The sequence below is a fragment of the Diachasma alloeum genome, unplaced genomic scaffold (assembly GCF_001412515.2).
Source record: "Diachasma alloeum isolate Michigan unplaced genomic scaffold, Dall2.0 Dall_scaffold_00705, whole genome shotgun sequence".
NCBI classification, from domain to species: domain Eukaryota; kingdom Metazoa; phylum Arthropoda; class Insecta; order Hymenoptera; family Braconidae; genus Diachasma; species Diachasma alloeum.
In genome coordinates this window covers 125,136-145,585 of record NW_021680837.1, presented here as the reverse complement: position 1 = coordinate 145,585, position 20,450 = coordinate 125,136, and the positions used below count along the sequence as shown (strand labels likewise).

Sequence of the window (20,450 nt, the reverse complement as noted above, 5' to 3'; positions counted from 1 at the left end):
CACTCTCAAAAATACTCAAATCTTCCCTCTCTTTCCTTTTGTTTTTCTTTGTCTCAGTTACGCAACCCTGAATTGACTTTTGGACTTTTTCTTCCAATTTTGTAAGACGTTCTGCATTCGTCAGTCTGCCTTTTCTCGACGGATCCGCTGTTTGAGATTTACCCTTGTTAGGGTGTTTTCTTTCCGACTGACGCAAAGTACTTTCTGATGAGGTAGCACCCTTTGAGGTGCGAGAGGTGTCGTTACTTGTCATTTTTTTAACGTTGAACATCAAATATTCAGCCCTGCGTGTGGGCCCCATGATACGCCTTTACCTAACCTGGCGTGTACGTCATATGTTTCAGATTGGGAAAACTCCGCCTGAGTAAGCCATTTGACCTGACTTCAATACTTATATTGAATGTCTTTTTCTCCTTTCCACTCCAAACACACTTTTACTTCTCTAACTACAAATTAAGTAGGTAAAAACTCAACAAATATCACGAGCTACAACACACACTACTGTTCGCTAGGCAAGCTCACTAGCGCCCCCCCAAATAGGAGAAAATCTATGAACTTTCCTGAAAAAAGGTCCAAATTGGTCATATTCATTCAATGATAATATACACTCGATAGAGAACTCAACAAAGTTATTACTTCCGTCTCAAGACAGAATAATTCGGAAACGGAAGTGGAGAAATTCCTATTTATTCTTAGGAAAATCATCATTTATAAGAAATAGCCGGTGGCTTGGCGCAGTGGGTACGTTCGTTGCCTCACATGCGAAAGGTTATGAGTTCAAATCCCGGCCGGGTAGAATGGTGCGATCTAACCATTCAAAGTCTTGATCATCATCGCAGTATACCGTAACCGGGTCGAAGCGATGTAAAATAACGATAAAAAGAAAAAAAAATTATAAGAAATACTTAGTTGCAATTCATATGGACGATACGAAGAAGCTCTATAAGCAGTTGCGTGCGATAGCTCCGTGGTAACGCGTTAGATCACGAGGTCGTAGTTCCTAGGTTCGAATACCCCGATAGGAAAATTCGATTTCTGTTTATAGGTTTCTCAGGTAGGAATAGAATAGGAGAGAGCATAAAGGGAGTAATTAACCTGATAAAATTAACCTTCCCGTAGATGGTCAATTTTTTGTATCCCAACCGAGGTGTGAATAATGTGACACAGGTATCTGAAATTATTACACATGTCTGAAAAAAGTACCATGAAGGGTTAGGAACCTATGATACTTCCAAGATGTAATTTTATAAGAGCTGAATATGAAAATTCGTTATCCAATATTTAGAATTGATGCTACGTCTGACATGGAAAATCTTTATACACGTATATAAAATTCATAATACTGTGTATTGTAAATGACGTCCTACATATGTGTCGTAATATACGCTCAGAAATTTTTATGGGTGTGTTCTTCAATTGTTTGCTAATGAATCCATGGAATTAGATAATTTCTTCTTCTTAAATGTAGATACTGTTGAGCCCTATCCATCAATATTAACTGAAATTCAATTCATTTAATAATTTTTTCGATTTTTGATTTATGCCAAAAAACAATGAAGCCACAATAACGAAATAAAATAAGTGCTAAATTCAGAGAATGATGGCTTAAGAATTTTGTTTGGATGCCCTTTTGACCGAGTTTGAAGATGAAGGCGGTGGCAATGACCTTTCCCATGAAGGAATGGGTGATGGGATAGGGTTTTACAAGGCATTTTACAAGGCTTAGCGAAGGCTAAGCAAGTCTGGACTCAGGCTGAATTTGACCATGACTTCAGCCCTGGGAGAGCCTTGGATCGTAACAGGGGGTAGAGTCTTGAACCAAAGGCTTACCGAAGCCTCGAATCCCAGAGCTTGCTGAAGCCTCAAATTCCAGGCTTTGAACGAGACCTGGGAAGAAGGGTTCATTCAAGCCTCGAAATACGAAATATCATTGTTTTTCACAATATTATCTCATTATTTATGTTCATTAGCTTTATTCAACGATTCCTGATTATCCCAAAACGTCCATTATCAAAAGGAATGGGAAAAAAAAATTGCACCCGCCGGGATTCGATCCCAAGTGTTTCTGATCTCTAGTCCGATACCAGCATTAGCATTTTTTTTTAGCATTAAAGTTTTTTATTCAACTATCAACATATTTACAGGGTATAAACAAGCTTAAGATTATGTCTTAGAAAATAGTACCTGCCAATTCTGGCTCTGGTTTTTGGGGGGATCTTAAAGATCTACAAGTGTGGTGTGCATAGGTGCAGGTATGGTGTATTTTGTGAGAATGAAGATTGTTACAGGAAAATCTAGTTTGTAAAAACCTGTTCATAGTATATGACAGGCGGGATCTTATGGTTGGTCTGCCTGGTGCCATTAGGACTCATCATCCAATGGAGTGTCGAAGATACTGAGGGATTGGTAGGGGAGTTTGTGTTTGATTTTAAATTCAGCATTATTTCCTCTAATTTTTGTGATATTTCTTGTAAGTTTACTCACTCGAATTTGGTACTCGTAGAAATGATTTGAGAGATATTTGATGTAGTCATCCACAAATTCTATGCCAGCCTCTTCATGGAGGTCTGTTAGTCCAGTAAATTTTCTCCTGTCAAGGCACATTCTAAGGCACTTATTTTGTAATATTTGGAGTTTATTAATATGTGTTTTTGCTGCACTGCACCAGACTGCAGTGGCATAGGTGAAAACACAGCCGTGTCATCAGCAAAGAGTGCCAAGCTTGTCTTTTCAAATTTGGGAATGTTTGATGAGTATAAACTGAATAGATTGGGTCCTGTTATGGAGCCTTGGGGGACACCTGCTCGTATGTCTCTTGGCGTGGATTTAGCACCATTGACTGAGACGTGTAAATGTCTATTACTTAGGAAGGAATTGACTAGTTTAATAAGGGGGCGAGGGAATTTATTTACTATCATTTTGTAGACTAGGCCGTCTATCCACACTCTATCAAACGCTTTTTCCACGTCAAGAAGTGTCATCACAGTTACTTTATCCTTATTATAATTGATACTTATGTCATTCACTAGCCTAACCAGTTGCTGTATAGTGTTGTGTGCAGCTCGAAATCCGAACTGCTCATCTGGTATAATGTTATTGTCACTTTCGTGCTTGACTAGTCTACTCAAGATCATTTTTTCATATAGTTTACTCAGGGTTGGGAGCAAGCTTATTGGTCGATAGCTACTGGGTTCACCAATGGGTTTACCAGGTTTAAGTATGGGTGTGATTATGCCCAGCTTCCAACACTGAGGAAAGTCTGTGAGTTTTAGGGCTGCATTAAAGATATTACACAGTTGTTTAATGGCCTTTGCAGTGAGCCGTTTTAGTATAATGTTTTGAATATTGTCATGGCCCGGTGCCTTCTTTGGTGGTAGTCTATGAATGGTATTGGTTATTTCAATTGGGCTTAAGGAGTAGTCGCGCCACTCTTCACTGTCTGCTTCTTCGTTTATGTATTTTGAAACTGAGTCTACTATTTCTTGTTGCACTCTGTCATACGTTAAATCGATAGTATGAACTTTTTCGAACTGATTGGCCAGGAAATTGGCTCTGTCTTCGTCTGTGTAGGCTACTCTGTCGTTTGGGCCATCGACTAGAGTTGCCACTGGGTTAAACTCAGCTTTCATGTGTTTCATTACTTTTCATAGAGAATTATCTTTTACATTTAATTTACTTAGCTTATTATTCCATTTATCATTTACATATTTCCCTATTTCGTACTTAATTTGTTTAGTTAGACTATCAGCCTTTGTTTTGTAGTGCAATACTTTGGTGCGTTGCCATCTGCGGCGTTGATTATTTCTAAGGTTAATAAGTTCGCGTATAAAATTGGGTGATTCATCTCTGAGGGAGTGTACTTGTTTGGTTGGTATTTTTTATTTATGGAGTCGTTTATTGCATCAGTAAAACTTTTTACCTCGTCATCTAGTTCTGCTGATGTATTTATAACACTGTTGATTTCTATATTATCATCTAGGGTAGCAGCGAATCGCTTCCAATCTACTCTACTGTAGTCTAGTACTGTACGTGATATGTTTGTTTTTGGGCAGTTGAGGCTGAGGAGGATTGGACTGTGATCAGAGTTAAGTTCGTTTAGGGCTTGTAGCTTTGATACACCTGTTATGTTTTTATAGATGGCTATGTCAATTACTGAGGGGGTGTTTCCATTCGGGGGCCAGTGAGTTGGTGTGAGAGTATTTAATAATCCACTGTCACTGTTTTGTAAGTAATCGAGTAATGTTTCTCCGTTTTTGTTGTCTGATTGACAGTTCCAGACAGAGTGTCTGGCGTTGAAGTCACCTATGGCAATTACATTGTTGTCTACGTTCATTGTTATTTAATTCATTAACTGAGAAATCATGAGTAGGTCTGTTGTACACCGTGATTATATTGGTTTTGTCTTTCAGTTGCAAACGAAGGCATTCCATACCAGCGATATTTTTTACATCTAATATTCTATGGGGTATTTGTTGTTTAATCAGAATGCATACACCTCCACCAGCCTCGTCTACCCTGTCATTTCTGTGTATTATACAGTCGGGGATTTTAAATTTACGTTTATCATTTTTGTTAAACTTTGTTTCTCCAATGGTGCAAATGTCTATGTCATGTCTTGTCAGAAAATCAATTAATTCACCTTTTTTATTCAGAAGGCTGTTCGCATTCCAACTGCAGAGTGTTAGCTTAGCCATTGTTCTCTAATTGTTGGGTAAAGTTATAAAATACTTTTTTTTCGAATTTTTCGAATTGAGAATTACACTTGGATAGCTGGGATGCGAGCAGCCTAACATTTTTGATCATTTGTTTGATATTTGCCAGAGCATCGAGCTGTCTAATTTCATTAATTAATGTGTTGAGGTCCCTTAATTCATCCGATGTTGCATCATGAGGTAGCAGCGGTTGTTGTCCGTCCTAGTGGTGGTAGGGGCGAGTGTTGCCTGGAGCCTCTGCTGGCTTTGGTGTATATTTCGTTGCCCACATTGGAAATATGGGCGTTGGGCGTGATGATGATGTTGATGGGGGTGGATGTGCTGGTGTCGTTGGGTATTGTTTGTTTAATGTGTTGGGGAAGGTTTTCGGATTGGTCAGGTCCGGTGCATGGACTACTTTGGCTGTGCGACTGGTTGTCGTCTGCTTCTTTTGTTTGTTTCCTGTTAAGTCCATACGAGCGAGTCTGACTAGGTATGCCTCACAGCTGGTGGAGTTCGCTGGATGGGCTTGTTGGCAATTGGCACACTTGGCTGGCTCTTCTTTGGGTTTTATGCAGTCCTTGGTCAGGTGTTCGCCGGCACACTTGAGGCAGGCGGGGTCTGCATAACAGTTTGACGTTGCGTGGCCCCACTCTTGGCATCTGTGGCATTGGGTGAACCTTCTCTTGACTATGTAGGTTTCCCATTTAACTTTTGTGTAGTGGAGGTACATTGCTTTCTGTTTAATTTGATTGAGACTCACTGTGCCTTTAAGTGTTAGCATGAACAGTGGCCGTTTTGTCCCTTTCATTTTGTTAAGTGTGAGGATATGGTATCCCATGTCTGTGAGCTCTGCTTGGATGTCAGTGAGGTCAGCTCCGTCGTGGAGGCCTTTGATTACAAATGTTCTCCTTTTCTCTCTCTTGTCTGTGTACGTATGAAATTTAGTTTCTGACTTGATCCAGGCGCCCTTCAGTGCTTCATAGTCTTCACACGATGAGGTGTATACTTCTGTGACTTCATCCTGGTATCTGATGTGGTATTTTTCTTTGACAACTGTGGCCAACAGCTTCAGAAATACACTATTGTTGTCAATCTTCCCATGTATCACTAGTGGTGGTGTTTTAGCTTGTTTCTTGGTGTGGGGGGATGTCTTGGGTGTGCCATCAGCCAGTGGCGTCTTGTTTGCCTCTGGAGCAGCCGTGTCGTCGACCAGCATATTATCAATATCCTGGTCATTGGTGTCGGAGAGAATTTCGAATCGATTTTGGGTTGGGAAGGCTGTACTGGGGTTGCTGCTGCCATGACCACTCATTTCTGCAGTGTTCATACGCCTTCGCTTTGCTGGTTTCAGTATCACGTTGTTAAAATTCTGATGTTCGGCGTTCATGTCGAGAGCTTTGTCATTTTTGAGGTTATTACCTGGTATTTTGAATTTTGCCTCGCGGCTTCGTTGAAAAACTGAATTCGTTGTTTATTCCGTGGGTTTATTATTGGACCATTCACTAAAGCGAGGATCAATAGCTTCACAGGAATATTGAAATTTAATTAACAATTTCGGTGCGATTCGGTGAGCACGTGTTACGCTGAACAGGTTACCTACCGAGTCCCAGTCCGATACCTTATCCACTTGGCCATTCGGACAATTATTGAAATATCGAATTTCCTTTTGGTATAAAAAGTACTGGGCGTGTATTGTATTTGTTTTTCCGTTTTGACCATCAACAACTGGTTTTTTGTATTCCAATGTATCAATGAATTAAAAACTAATTAATTCATTCTTTTAACCAAATTTGGGAAGCCTCTCATGCCAAGGGCTGCCGCAAGCCTTGTCCAGAGCTAGCTCGGTTGGTTTTACGGGAGGTCACGGTAATGCCGATTGACTTGATAGCGAGACTTTTCCCCAGGTAAGAATTACATAGGCTGACGATGAGAACAAGCCTGTATGAGCCCAGGGTTGGTGAGGCTCAGTTATTCAGGCCTGGGATAGGCTTGGTTTCATCGTTCACTTGAGCTTCAAATGAGGATTTTTAAAGCGGCCATTGGCGAGACTCAATTCAGGCATAGTCCAGGCTTTCAGTATTTAGGCTCAGTATGTCAAGGCTTATTTAGGGCTCAGCAAGGCGTCGAAAATTAAAGTTACTTTCGATTAATTTCCTCAATTTTTATATAAATACTCATTAGCTAATGGTGGTGAAAACATTATCATCATCTACAAACATAGCTATAATTTTCCGCCAAGTTATCTAAGCTAACCCAAGACCAGGCCTAAAGCAGCTCTTTGTGCACGAGGCTGCATAATTATTATTATCCTTATCTATAATTAATTAATCAATCGATTCTGAAGTCATAAATCCATCGGACATATCATTTATTCATGTTCAGGAAGTTTAATTAGGATATCAACAAAATAACACTAACACAAGTTGAATTTTTATAACCGAAAAAAATGTATCGTCCTAAGAAGTCTCAGGTAGCCCAGTGGATAGCGTGCTTTCCTACAGATCAGAAGGACCCCGGATCGAACCCCAGCAGGAGCAAATTTTTAAATGTTTGATTTCATTGTATTTTAATTTTCGCGGTGCGCGGTAATAATCCAGGACGAATAATTAATAGAAACTAATGATGATAATAATTATTTTCCCATCCATTGTTAATTAACCGACAATCACAATCACCAACAACGCTTAGCAACAGTGATGTACGGTCCGACCGCACTCTCTTTCATAGGTTACTCTAAATTCATAAAAACGGTTATGAAGCAATAAGAAATTGTTTATACAAATATCTGTAAATGATACTTCAGTTTATTTAGCCGAAGCTCGATTGAGTCTTTCAAATTTGGTAATTCAAGGCTTGAATCAAGCCTTGGCACCAAGCCTCGTTCAAGTCTTGCGGACTAAGCCTGAAACAAGGTTATCATTTTAGGGCTGAAGGAGGATTGATCCAAGGCTGAGCCCTAGCCTGATTGAGCATTTCCGAGCCTTGGTCCAGGGCTTGATGAGCCCAGTTTCTATCGTTAATTCTTAACTGGGTCTTCGTTGATAAATATGAAATTATTGACGAGGAAGGTAACAATTGATTGAGCCTCGGGTGAGCCTTTCCGTATTCAGCCTCAACACTCCAAGTCTGAACTAAGCCTAAATTAAGGCTCCCCAAAATCCCCATCTATCACCCTCGTTTCAGGCTGCAGTAAACACTAAGATCAAGTCTGCAGTAGGCTTGTGTCACTGAGTCATAATACCATAATGAATTCACAAAACTGATAGTTCTCTCCAGGCGAGATTATTCTACACAATACCGAGAGATTTTTTTAAAACAAGTCCTCCGAGAGTATCCCAAAGGCTTTTAACTTGGCATCACTGGATCAAGCAACGCCCGAATCTAAGTATAGACTTAGTCCATTTGGTCTCACAAGGAACACTAGGTAGGTATCCCCCTCCCCTTTTCGATGAACTTTATATATGGGACATTCCATGTCAACTCAGCCACCCCTGATTTTTTTTTGTCTGGAAAAAATTATTTGATAGATACATTTTAAACTACTATATATGGATAGTATTTGTGCCAAATTTCATCCCCCTATCATTTTTTCTTCCTGAGATAATGATGACAAAACTTGGAATTTTCAAAAATTCATAATTTTTGAACGGCGCATCCGATTTGAACGAATAAAAAAAGAAAATTTTTGTTTTTGTTTGTACTTTGAGAAGATCATTTCTGATATTGCCCATTGCGTGACCCTTCGAACAATTGAAAAAAGTTATTCCAGAGTGCTTGTTATTGTTGAATATTATAAAACTGTTGAAAAAACGTAAAAATTTCAATAAAAAAAAATTTCTTCGGAGCACCGTTTCTCTCTTCTACGGTAGTGTATTTTTTTTCTATGACATATTAACCAAAAGTATTGATTGGACCATCAATTTCTTGGTAAAACAAGGCAGCTCCCCGAAAAAACGAAAAAAAAGAAAATTTCCGACACAATTGTCGTTTCTCCCATGATGGCGTATTTTTTTACATCATATATGGACGTTTTCCATCAGAAAAAAATTATTCCGATCGAATATCCGAAGGCCCTAGAGACAAAAAAAAACGTACAAATTCCTTGAAAAATCCGTGTAGAAGCTAATTCATTGCACGAGAGTATTTTTTCTCAAAGTACAAAACAAAATTTTCTTTTTTTATTCGTTCGAATCGGATGCGTCGTATAAGGATAATCGGACGAGGAGGAAATGTAGGAGGTGAGGCGGAGGGGTTTCTATTGTTTTTCTACAGAAAACCAATCGCTGAACAAAAAAATTTTTCCCATTCGGATTCAAAATTCAGACAACATTAGGGAGTATCTCCGGTTAAAAATTATTCTTGGAGCTAATCAAATTTATTTGTATCTGTTCCACGCATTGAATGGTTTTCAGATTGTTTTTTTTTAATAAATAAAAAAATATTAATCCATGCGAAAAACTGTCAACATCGTCGGTAGTATTTTTTTTTTCACCAGGAGCTGGTACCACTGGTTCGAGGGAGCTCCAATCACAACGCTCCATCGCTCTCTCTCAAGAGACGTTTAAATTGATCGCGCTAACCCCACTTGAGACGTTGCTGCTCGTTTAGGCTGCGTGCGCAGAAATTTCATTTTTCAGTACTTTTTTCGGTATTATTAATAAACAATGCTCCTAGGCGACAATCTTTTTCACTCAAAAAATCATTGATCACATGTTCTAAATGTGTCTAAAGTCTCATGACTTTGGCTGCTTTTTTTCCTTGGGTTTTGCAGTTTTTTTGTGATTTCCATAAGAGCACGGGTTAAATGACCACTTTTTCAAAAATTCGTAATAAATTAACCATGTTCCCCAACAGTCTGAAACTTTGCACACGCCTTTTCCATCATTTAAAGAATACGTAAAAAATAAAAGAGAAAAATGGCTGCTTTTTTTCTAACCCTCCGGGCTCGCCCGATTATCTTTAAAAATTATGTGTTTTTGAAAATTCCAAGTTTTGTCCTCATTATCTCAGGAACAAAAAGTGATACGGCAATGAAATTTGGCACGAATACTATCTATATATGAGGTATTCCATGCCAAATGAGTCAACGGCTAACCCTCACCCTCTTGCAAATTGATGGCGATTTTTTCTATGATTAGGAGGCTTGAAAAACTATCTCTCAAATTTTTTCAGATTTTTTTGANTCCAAGTTTTGTCCTCATTATCTCAGGAACAAAAAGTGATACGGCAATGAAATTTGGCACGAATACTATCTATATATGAGGTATTCCATGCCAAATGAGTCAACGGCTAACCCTCACCCTCTTGCAAATTGATGGCGATTTTTTCTATGATTAGGAGGCTTGAAAAACTATCTCTCAAATTTTTTCAGATTTTTTTGACAGCCCAGTTCGGAAATATGATTTTTTTCAAATTGTTCCGTTTTTTTTACAATAACTCGAGTTCTACTCATCCGATTTCGATTTATTAGGGGGCAAAATTTTCCATTTTTCACCACCTATAAGAATGTTTTTTTTTTTAATTTTTTCTGTGTCCAATGTCCAAAATGTCCAAAATTTTATACTAGAAATTTAAGGCTAGAATAATTTTATGTAAAATAATCAAGAAACAAATCAATGATTGTAAACTAAATACAGTGCATTTCACCACGTGAACTCGATTAAAAATTCCAAAGACATTGGAATCGAGTTCAAAAGTGATGAAATGGCACACTCAGCATGCTCCAATTACCCAATACTAAGATTCGCGCGCGAAAGAACGATTGAAAACCGATGAATTGAAACCCCAAAAACCGAATGAACTACTTCCCCATATAAATCAAAAGAGTGGGACAAAAGTCATACGACATTTTCCACCAATTAAAAATGGACTCGTTGGAGCCCATGTGACAAGTGACCCCAAAATTCATATAAAAATGTCAGAAAAATCAAAATAAGTCAGTCAGTAATAATTCTGGTGGAAATAGTTCATTTAATCGGTCCGGTTTTTCAATCCTTCCTTCGATTACGCGGGATAGTACTGAATTAATAGGAAGTTATGAACAATTGAAATTATCCGGGAATAAAATTTCTTTAATCGAGAGTGGTGACTTTTCTTACAAATAAGGAATTCGTTCATTGTGACGCGTTGTGGACAGTCTCAAACAAACTCTTAAACTCTTAAAATTCAACTGTTAAAATTTATTAAAATATCAACGAGTAGAAGAAAGTGTTTCCGCGAAAGTATCCATAATAGCCTTTAGCACGACTAATTGCTGGTGAGGAAATTACGGATTTACCCAGGGATCTACAAACACCTTGATTAATTTATAAAAAATAGACCGAATTGTGAGCAACAAAATTTGTAAACCCAAATTTGAATCCTTCAGATCATTCCAGGGGTAGGAATTTTAACTACATAGATTTATGTAAAATCACGCTTATGTTTTTGTAAACCGAATAGTTATTCAAAATATATTTAAATTCAATTTGATTCTCATTACAACTCCAAATTTCTCGATTAGTAATTAGTCTCAACTCAAACCCTATCCCTAAATCAAACCCTTTTCCTTTATATTTTAGAAAAAGGTAAGAGTATAAAACTGCGTCGTCCAATAATTATAGCTTCGATTTTAATGTGACAATTAAAACATGTCCTTTCGACGCTAAAATCTTTCTCCGGACATAACATTTCCAATCTTTAGATGCTCGAAATAACGAATTTTCGAAAAAAAAAGTTGAAAAACTCGAATTTTGCCAATCACGTCACGGTCGATTATTTTAATTTTTTTTTCAGTAATTCTTATAATGAAAACAAAAATTTTGAGCCATCATACATGTTGGGTTCCATCCAGGATCTATTTTTTTTTAATTTTTTCTTCTTAAAATTGCGAAAATTTTGTAAAAACACCTTGAAACGACTTTAATCGTGTATCGAAAATATATGTAATATATAGGTATATATTTAAATTTACTTCATAATGTTTATAATCAAAGTCAACCAATGACATTTTGGGGTATTTTGACCGAATTCGCGGAATTTTGAGAATAAAAAAATTAATAATTAAATAGATCTAAGACGGGACCCAACATGTATGACAGCTCTAAATTTTTGTTTTGATTATAGGAATTACTGAAAAAAAAATTACAATAATCAATCGTGACCTAATTAGCCAAATTCAAGTTTTCAACTTTTTTTTCGAAAATTCGTTATTTCAAGCATCTAGAGATTGGGAAAACTTTGGACAAAAACATACTTAGACGTGGTGAAGAATGGAAAATTTTGATCCCTAATAAATCAAAATCGGATAAGTAGGACTCGAGTTATTGTAAAAAAAAAGAACAATTTGAAAAAGAATATCTCCGAACTGGGCTGTCAAAAAAATCTTAAAAAATTTGAGAGATAGTTTTTCAAGCCCCCCAATCGTAGAAAAAATCGTCATCAATTTTCAAGAAGGTGAGGGTCAGCCGTTGACTCATTTGACATGGAATACCTCATATAGTAGTTCAAAATGCAACTATCAAATTATTTTTTCCAGACAAAAAAAAAATCCGGGGTGGCCGCGTTGACATGGAATGTTCCATATGTTATAGAGGACTCAAAATTAAGTGACACGTATTTTTTTTATCTGCCCATACGCGGGTTTACGGGGTGAAACTGCCCTCCGAAGGTGACCACCTCTCGGGGTATTTTTTCAATTGCGCCTATAAGGAGAATGTTTAGGCAAATGTTTTGCAATATAACAGGAAGCTAATGGAAAATTATGAAAATAGAAATTTGAAGTAATAGTCCAACCGTTTCGAATCATAATGAAATCTCCTACCACTCAGCCAATTACGGTCAATCAAGCAGCAATTATAATAATTTTACGAAGAAATCATAGAAAAACTAATTTCATTTGTCACCAACGTTTCGAACACTCAAAGTGTCCTTCATCAGGGCATCATTTATTCTGTGTTATGAAAACAAAAAGATATATAAATACATATAAAAATCACAAAGAAACAAAACTATTGCACAATTTCAGTAATAACTATGTATAAAACCGTCTCAAAAGTTTACAAAATAATTATTAATGTTGTTACCTAATTAATCCATTTGGTCTTAAGGATTATCACAAAAATATCACCAATCTATATCCAAAAACTGACAAATACCGCTTATATCTGTCAGTGCTCTCCATAACCTAAAAATGACCCAATGTGAATCTTTCAAATTTTATAATTTAACTGCAACTATACACGAAATTTCAATGTTATGTTATTAGCATAATCAATTATTGTAAAAACTATGTTAACAAACACTGTCAAAACATCATGAAAATGCGAAAAACAAGAAAATTATTAATGAGATGAAATTATACATACTACTGCTGTTGTCATTTCATATGAAGAGAACAAAAGTTACCAAATATCACCAGACATTACGAAAAATTACTAGATTAAATGTCATCAATTCAAATCCATTATCACATTGTGTCATCAAGGTCATTATTACAAATTCATCAATAAAAATTATTTCATTATATTAAATTTACACTTTTAAAGACTAACCGACTAGTGTCAATTATTTTTAATTTTTAAAGAGCGCAACATGAGGAATTAGTGAAATTTGATTAAATGATCATAAGAATTGCCGAGTTTTTTACAATCATTCATGAAATTAACAGTGATGTTATTGTATTTTTTTATGTAGAACATTTCAAGAATGTTAAGATTATCATTCGGTTTTGCATTCCCTAAGATAACAGTATTATCAAAGTCAAAATGATGATGAAATTCTTTTGAATGACTTGACAAACCAGTTCTATATAAGTCAGGATTCCGTTCACTTCTTCTGTGCTCTTTTTCTCTTTTCTCAAAACATCTCGTTGTTTTGCCAATGTAAACTTTATTGCAATCGCCACATGGAATTTTGTAAATAACATNCGTAGGTCATCAGATATTCCAAAATTAGGGCCTAAGCTCAATGCTTCACTAACATCATGAGTAATTTCAATGTGGGAAAGATTTTTAATCCAATGTGACCTAAATTCCTAATTTTCCTAATTTTGGAATATCTGATGACCTACGAGGGATCAAACTACAGAATTATATTTTTGAGATAGAGAGAGTTGCAGAAAACCTTGATAAAACAATAGTTGATGATTTTAAAAATTCAGTGATTGATTGCCTGAGAATTCATTTGGATAGATTGAAAAAAAGTGAACCTGATAGTAAAGGATTATTAGCAAAAAATTTTGTAAAAACTAATGAGGATATTGTCATAACTAGGGCTGATAAGGGTCAAGTGTCTGTCATATTAGAGAAAGAAGAGTATGTTAACGCTGGGATTGCCATGTTGGATGATGTAAGCACGTATATGGAAGCACTAAATTTTGATATCACAAGGGTTGTTAATGTTCATAATAAGTTGATTTTTAGTTGGTATAAGAATGACTACATTGGTCAATTAACATATAACAGTCTTAAAGTTGAGAATTGCACAATGCCACGTTTATATTTATTACCTAAAATTCATAAGCCTCAACTTGCGTTTAGGCCAATAGTTTCCTCTATAGATGGACCGTTACATAAACTTGGAAGAAGAATTGCTAAAATCTTGTCTCCTTTGCAATTGAAGAATAAATCGCATATAAAAAATAGTCTTGATTTTGTTGATAAGATGAGAAATTTAATTATACCAACTGGATATGTACTTGTATCTTTTGATGTTGTTTCGTTATATACTAATGTTCCAATTGAACTTATTGCTGATGCCATTATAAAGCGTAAAGATGAATTAGTAGGTAAAACAGATATTCCTTATAATCAATTGATTCATGGAATTGATGTTATTATGAACAACACTTTTTTCACATTTAATAATCATTTTTATAAACAAATATTTGGTTTACCAATGGGTTCCCCTTTGGCACCCATTTGTGCTGATCTTGTAATGGCTTTATTAGAAGAGAATTGTTTAGAAAAATTAGATTTCCCAGTTCCATGTTATTTTCGTTATGTAGATGATATTTTCACTTGCTTACCTAGAGATAGAATAGATGAAACCTTAAGAATTTTTAATAGTTATCATTCAAGATTGCAATTTACATATGAAGTTGAAGAAAATGGATCTCTTCCTTTCCTTGATGTTCGTGTCATTAGGGATAGTAATAATGTTATTTTTGATTGGTTTAGAAAGACTACTTGGTCAGGGAGAATGTTAAATTTCAACTCTATGCATCCTATTTCACAGAAACGAGCTATAGTTCTTAATTTGGCTGATAGGGTTTTTAAAATTTGTGATACAAGGTTTGTTGATGATAACATTAAGTTGGTTAAAAAGATTTTAATTTTTAATGATTACCCAATTAGTTTTTTCAGTAAAATTTTGGAAAATAGAATACAAATGATTGTTGATAACAAAAATAATGATGGGATGGTCATACAGAAAGATCCAATTGAGTACAAAAAAACCTTGATTGTTCCATTTTCTTATATGTTGACTAATAGTTTGAAAGAATGTTGTCTTCAGTTTGGTGTAAGAGTATTATCAACTATTACAAACAAGATTGGTAATTATTATAAGTCAACGAAAGACCAAATACATAGAAATGCAAGATATAATGTTATTTACAAAATTCCATGTGGCGATTGCAATAAAGTTTACATTGGCAAAACAACGAGATGTTTTGAGAAAAGAGAAAAANAAATAGAAATTGAAATCATCCCCGAGGTGTTTAGTTAAACGAGGTGTTTAGGTAAACTACCCCCGTGAAGTCTTTTTTTTTAATAAAAAAAAGACTATTGTTCTGAATTTCATGAAAGCAATTCCATTGGACTCTGTATGAAAAAATACAGGATACTTTTTTTGCAATTTTTTTGGAATTGCAATCTAAAGGCAAAAAAATCAATTTCCTGAAATGTCCCAACTTTGAAATTTTTCTCACTATAATACATAGCTTGTAGGGAATAATGGAAACAAGCAGGGATTCGAGCCTATTCGACAGAAGGCATGCGACCGTTTCTTTTTGCGTTATTATTCTTTTTCTTCTTTTCATTTCTACTAATTCCATTGATAGTAAGCTTCCGAATGGATCAAAGTTTTAAAGATATTCAACATAACAGATTTTCAGAAACAAATGAATATCTCCGAAACTACTGGTGCGATTGAGCCCGTCTTCAATACGAACCTCTGTTATCACAGGAGGAAGATTCCATCTATATTTTGAGTTGATATCTCGATGTTTGCACACGTTAGCGCGCGTACAAGGATTCTAATGAAAAAACAGAAAAGGGGGAATATCTCAAAAACTTTGTATGGACGGGTATATATGTTTTTGTTGATCTAGGTAGAGGACATCGCGACGAATATTTTGAAAGAAAAAAATCTAAATCGGTCCAATAATTTCAAAGATATTCGTGAAAAATGATTTAAAAACAAAACATCGCTTTATCTCAAAAACGACTTGACCGATCGGACTGAAACTATGCACAGAGTTAGTCCTCATTAAGCCTATAATTCTATAATCTGACAAAATTTCAAATTTTTTGAAATATCTTGGAAACTAGAATCGACAAAGTGGTCCCTTTTCATGCGGACGTCCACATATTATTACGAAACTTCACTCGGTAATACAAAATATTATCAAAAAAGTACGCGGCATTTATAAAAATATCGAACCGCATGTCACCTCTCTTATTTAACAATAACATCACGCTGATAAATATGTATGGCTTACAATGTTGGTGTTTTCTGTTCTCATTCCTCATGTAATCACAATCAGTCTCCAAATGTCCATCAAGAAAAACAGTCCATCAGTGGGTATCGGGTTTTTGTACTTGTTTTATAATGAAAGTTAATCCAATTAACGTTATCCGACTTCTCATGACAACATTTGGAGTTCTCAATCTTGCTGAAAAGCCTTTGAACAATGAGGAACACGAATTAGCGGACACCTTCCAAAGGATATTAATACAATCCATGGAGGAATACAATAGCGTTGAAATGATTGAAGAAACATCTCTGGATTTTGAGAAGCCCTATGAAGATATAGAAAAGATAGCGATTGAAGATAAAGAATTCCAACCATAGACTATAGAATCATCTGAAAGTTGTTCGGAAGATGAGGAATCTGTAGACTTTGAATATAAAAGAAAGGCAGTTGCATTTGGGAGAAGTGCGAAAACGAAGGAAAATCTTTCTGTAAATACTGTTTCACATTGATTTAGGAAGGTGAAATCAAGGTGACAGTTGCGACGCTGGGCGCACCAAATAAATAAAGGAGAGACATATATGCAGAAGTTGAAACGCATTTCGGAGTACACATTGAAAAATATGAAAAATGCTCTTGACGCGAGAATGATCATTCATGACATAGACGAAGGTGGGCTCTGCAAGCCCAGAAAGAAATTGGATTTCAAGACATTCGTTTCATTCGAAAGATCAATAAAATCGTTACGCGGAAAACATTGGAGAATCGAGAAGCTTTACAAAAAGAATCGGACGAATACCTGCTGAAAGTTGAGCCTTATTGTGCTACCTATGGCCCAGAAAACATCTATAACTTGGATCAAAGTGGTTTCCAATTAGAAATTCATTCGGGGCGGACTTTAGCGGGGGAAGGGGTTAAACAGGTGACGTGTGTGGTACAATCGTTGACCTCGACTACACATATTTACACGATACAACCCACCATTTCTACTGATGGTCGATTACTATCACCTCTCTTCCTAGTTTTAAACGAACCTTCTGGAACTTTTGGTCAAATCGTGGAACGGAATCTCTTTAGACCAATGTTTTTGTCATGGCTTCAAAATCGGGGAAACTTACTTTAGGTAAGATGATATTCAAGAAATGAGAACATTTGATATTTTCTATACAACAATTACTATTATTAAAGAGGACTCAATTTTCTAGAGCATTTCAAAACCTGGTTGAAGGAAGTGTTTTTCCTAAACGTGGGACCTAAAAGTCTACTGTTAATAGATTCATGGAGTGGGCACTGTCCTCAAACGGTACAAGAAGCAATTTCGCCAAATAAAAAATGATTAACTATGTCGATCCTAAAGGGTACCACTGGAAAAATACAACCCCTTGATGTGTATGGTTTTAGAATATGAAAAAATTATGTCTAAATACCTGGGCAGGTTTTTCCCTCAAATGAGGTTTTCCCTTGTCCTCCGGCGAATGCAGCACAGGGAGTTGGGGGGTGGAAAGGGAACAAATCGTAAAGACCCAAAAGGGTATACGAGAAGAAAAAATTTTTTAAAAAATTGTTAAAAAACCGGATGAATTTGAGAATTCTGTCGATTTTGCCTTTCGACAATCTTCTCATCCACAGTGTGATATTGAAGGTTGTTCCAATGTTGCAGTAATAAGATGCTAATGGTGCAAAAAATCACTGTTTGCAGCATTTTTTCGATGCATACCATTTCTGTACAAATTACAATCCTTAATATTAATTATACTGTACGTTAAATGTAATAAAACTTGACCTAAATAAAACCATAACAAGTGAAAAAAAGTGATGCGATCTACAGTAGTAATGGTAATATCTATTTGGAATCGTATCATCCAGTAGCGATAATGATCATTGTTGTATTTGAATATCAACTTTTCATTGAATCATTATAATGTAGGGGATGCTATGATTACGATTCCTTAAGAAGAACCGTATGAGAAGCGAATAAGTAACCAACATTTTATAATCAAAAAAATTTTGTTTTCAGAAAAGTTCGAAAAAAGTGTGACGAAATTCCAGGCGAATTCATCACCTGCGGAACTCCAGGGTATTTATGTATAGAAAGAAAGAAAGAGAGAGAGAGAGAGAGAGAGAGAGAGAGAGAGAGAGAGAGAGTAAAAATTTATAAACCGTTACCTTTTTTTCGCGATAAAAATCAATACGAAAAATTAGAGCTACCTACTGTCTTAATTCTACTTCAGAGCTACCTCAAGTTCCGAAACTACTTAAATTGGTCTATCTTCACCTATCGCGTGAATGGATTCCGTAAATGTTTGGAATAATATCCAGTAAATAAATTCATTAAATAAACCAGAGACCTTGCAGATATTTTTTTCGAGACAGTTTCGTTGAGTTAGAGTTTAGTATTTTTGAGATTTTCCTACGTAAAATCGGATAAGGATCAGGATATCACCGTGGAATATTTGGCCACGATGATGTGCACCACAGTGTTTCCTATAACCCTTTTTGGTTTGTCGATAGAGTGAGCACATAGGTCGAGTTGAAATGCTTACGCTGAGCGAGAGTCTTAGGGCTTTCAGTTGTAAGGCCGTGGAGACGATCGCTCAGTCGTCGAAATGGATCCCCATTGGGTTTTTAGTTCAGTTAAATTTGCGTTTGCGCTTGAGTTTTCGTTGGTAAAGTACTAATAGCTCTGCGGAGAGTGCCCTCTTTAGATAAGCTACCTTATTCCGGTCGTAGATGGAGTGAAGACCCGCTCAGCCATCTCAGTTTCGTGTTGAGTTCAAATAATTACAGTTTTGGTCGGTTAAAATAATTAGAATCAATTATATGAAAATTCAAATCTTTAAATATTTCGCGTACAATTACCCCGGGAATTGAGAGTTCGCATCTCCAACACTCGAGTCAGCATCGTACGGGGCTTGTCTCCCCCAGACGCAACAGGCTCGAGCGGACACACGCGATAGTCGCCACTACAGTATCCACCCGGACGACCAAGAGTGAGGTCCGAGTCGATATAGCTCCCTGAACGAGTGTTCTTTCGAGTTGATTATCGAGGCTCCGTGACCAAAATTACGTCGACTTCAATGCTCCAGACTATGGTAAGTACCCGTGCACTTATTTAGAGGTGATTGTAGGTGAATTAGTGCGGTTTTACGAAAAATAAATTGGACCACGTGAAATGGCGTCGCTACCTTGCGACATGACGCCAACACCAATACTTATGGTTTGAAGGGTAGAAAACCCTTCAAACGAACCCAAATGATCCCTGGAAGCTACCTGAAATTATCTAGATGATAACTATGCTACCTGAACAAATCAAAATAGTAATAATGCTACCTACCATAACTTTTGTGCAAAAATTCATTCTTTATGCGTCTCGCTACGGCGATTGATGCAACTCGCTACCTGCTTCATTGCAACCTCTTTGCCTGCTACCTTATCTCGCTCTCTTTACGTAATTATTCTATGCTACCCATTTCTCTACATTTCTCCACCGCACAGGAGTTTTGGAGGAATAGTTATGCTACCTGAATTGGCCTTACGCTACCTTTTATGCGTTTTAATGCTTTCTAGCGTTCCTTGAGTTTTGGATTCCGGTTGGGCATGGGGACGCTATCTTTTTAGTTATCTTTACTTTTATGGTTGGAACCCAGAACAATAAAATAATCTAAGCTCTCTTGCGTTAATGAATACGGTAGCTATTATTTTAGAAATCATTTGAGACCGTAAGCTACCCATTTTCATGGAGAAAACCTCCATTTCCGGGTTAGAAATGCTCCCTTTCGGTAAATCAGCCACGTGGCTGATTCAAGGTCGTTAGCTCATTTTGCTACCTTTGCGATGGATGAGATCACCGATTTTAATGCGTTACAAATGGCGTAAGAATGAAGAGAACCATTATAAAGGCGCTCCAGAATTTAAAATTCCATTAATTACAGCCGAAAATAGGAAAAATTAGCACATTCCCGTGAGCTCCCTCTTTATTTCGCGTAGCTACCACATCCATTCTCTCTCGCACGTACGCTACCTTCCTATAGTCTCTCTCTCTCTCTCTCTCTCTCTCTCTCTCTCTCTCTCTCTCTCTCTCT

The 20,450-nt window shown here is 36.5% G+C and overlaps 1 protein-coding gene and 1 long non-coding RNA gene across 2 annotated transcripts in view; both read right to left on the bottom strand.

The window, feature by feature from the left end:
- Window positions 1-20,450, bottom strand: part of LOC107044264 — a gene marked incomplete at its 3' end in the record, with an annotated part of 188,568 nt that overhangs the window by 47,373 nt on the left and 120,745 nt on the right. The window lies entirely within an intron of this gene.
- LOC107044265 lies at window positions 12,577-13,056 on the bottom strand. The gene is made up of 3 exons (XR_001461320.1): window positions 13,040-13,056; window positions 12,758-12,858; window positions 12,577-12,624 (listed from the first exon to the last, which is right to left on the bottom strand). It is a non-coding gene; the product is annotated as an uncharacterized LOC107044265 (long non-coding RNA).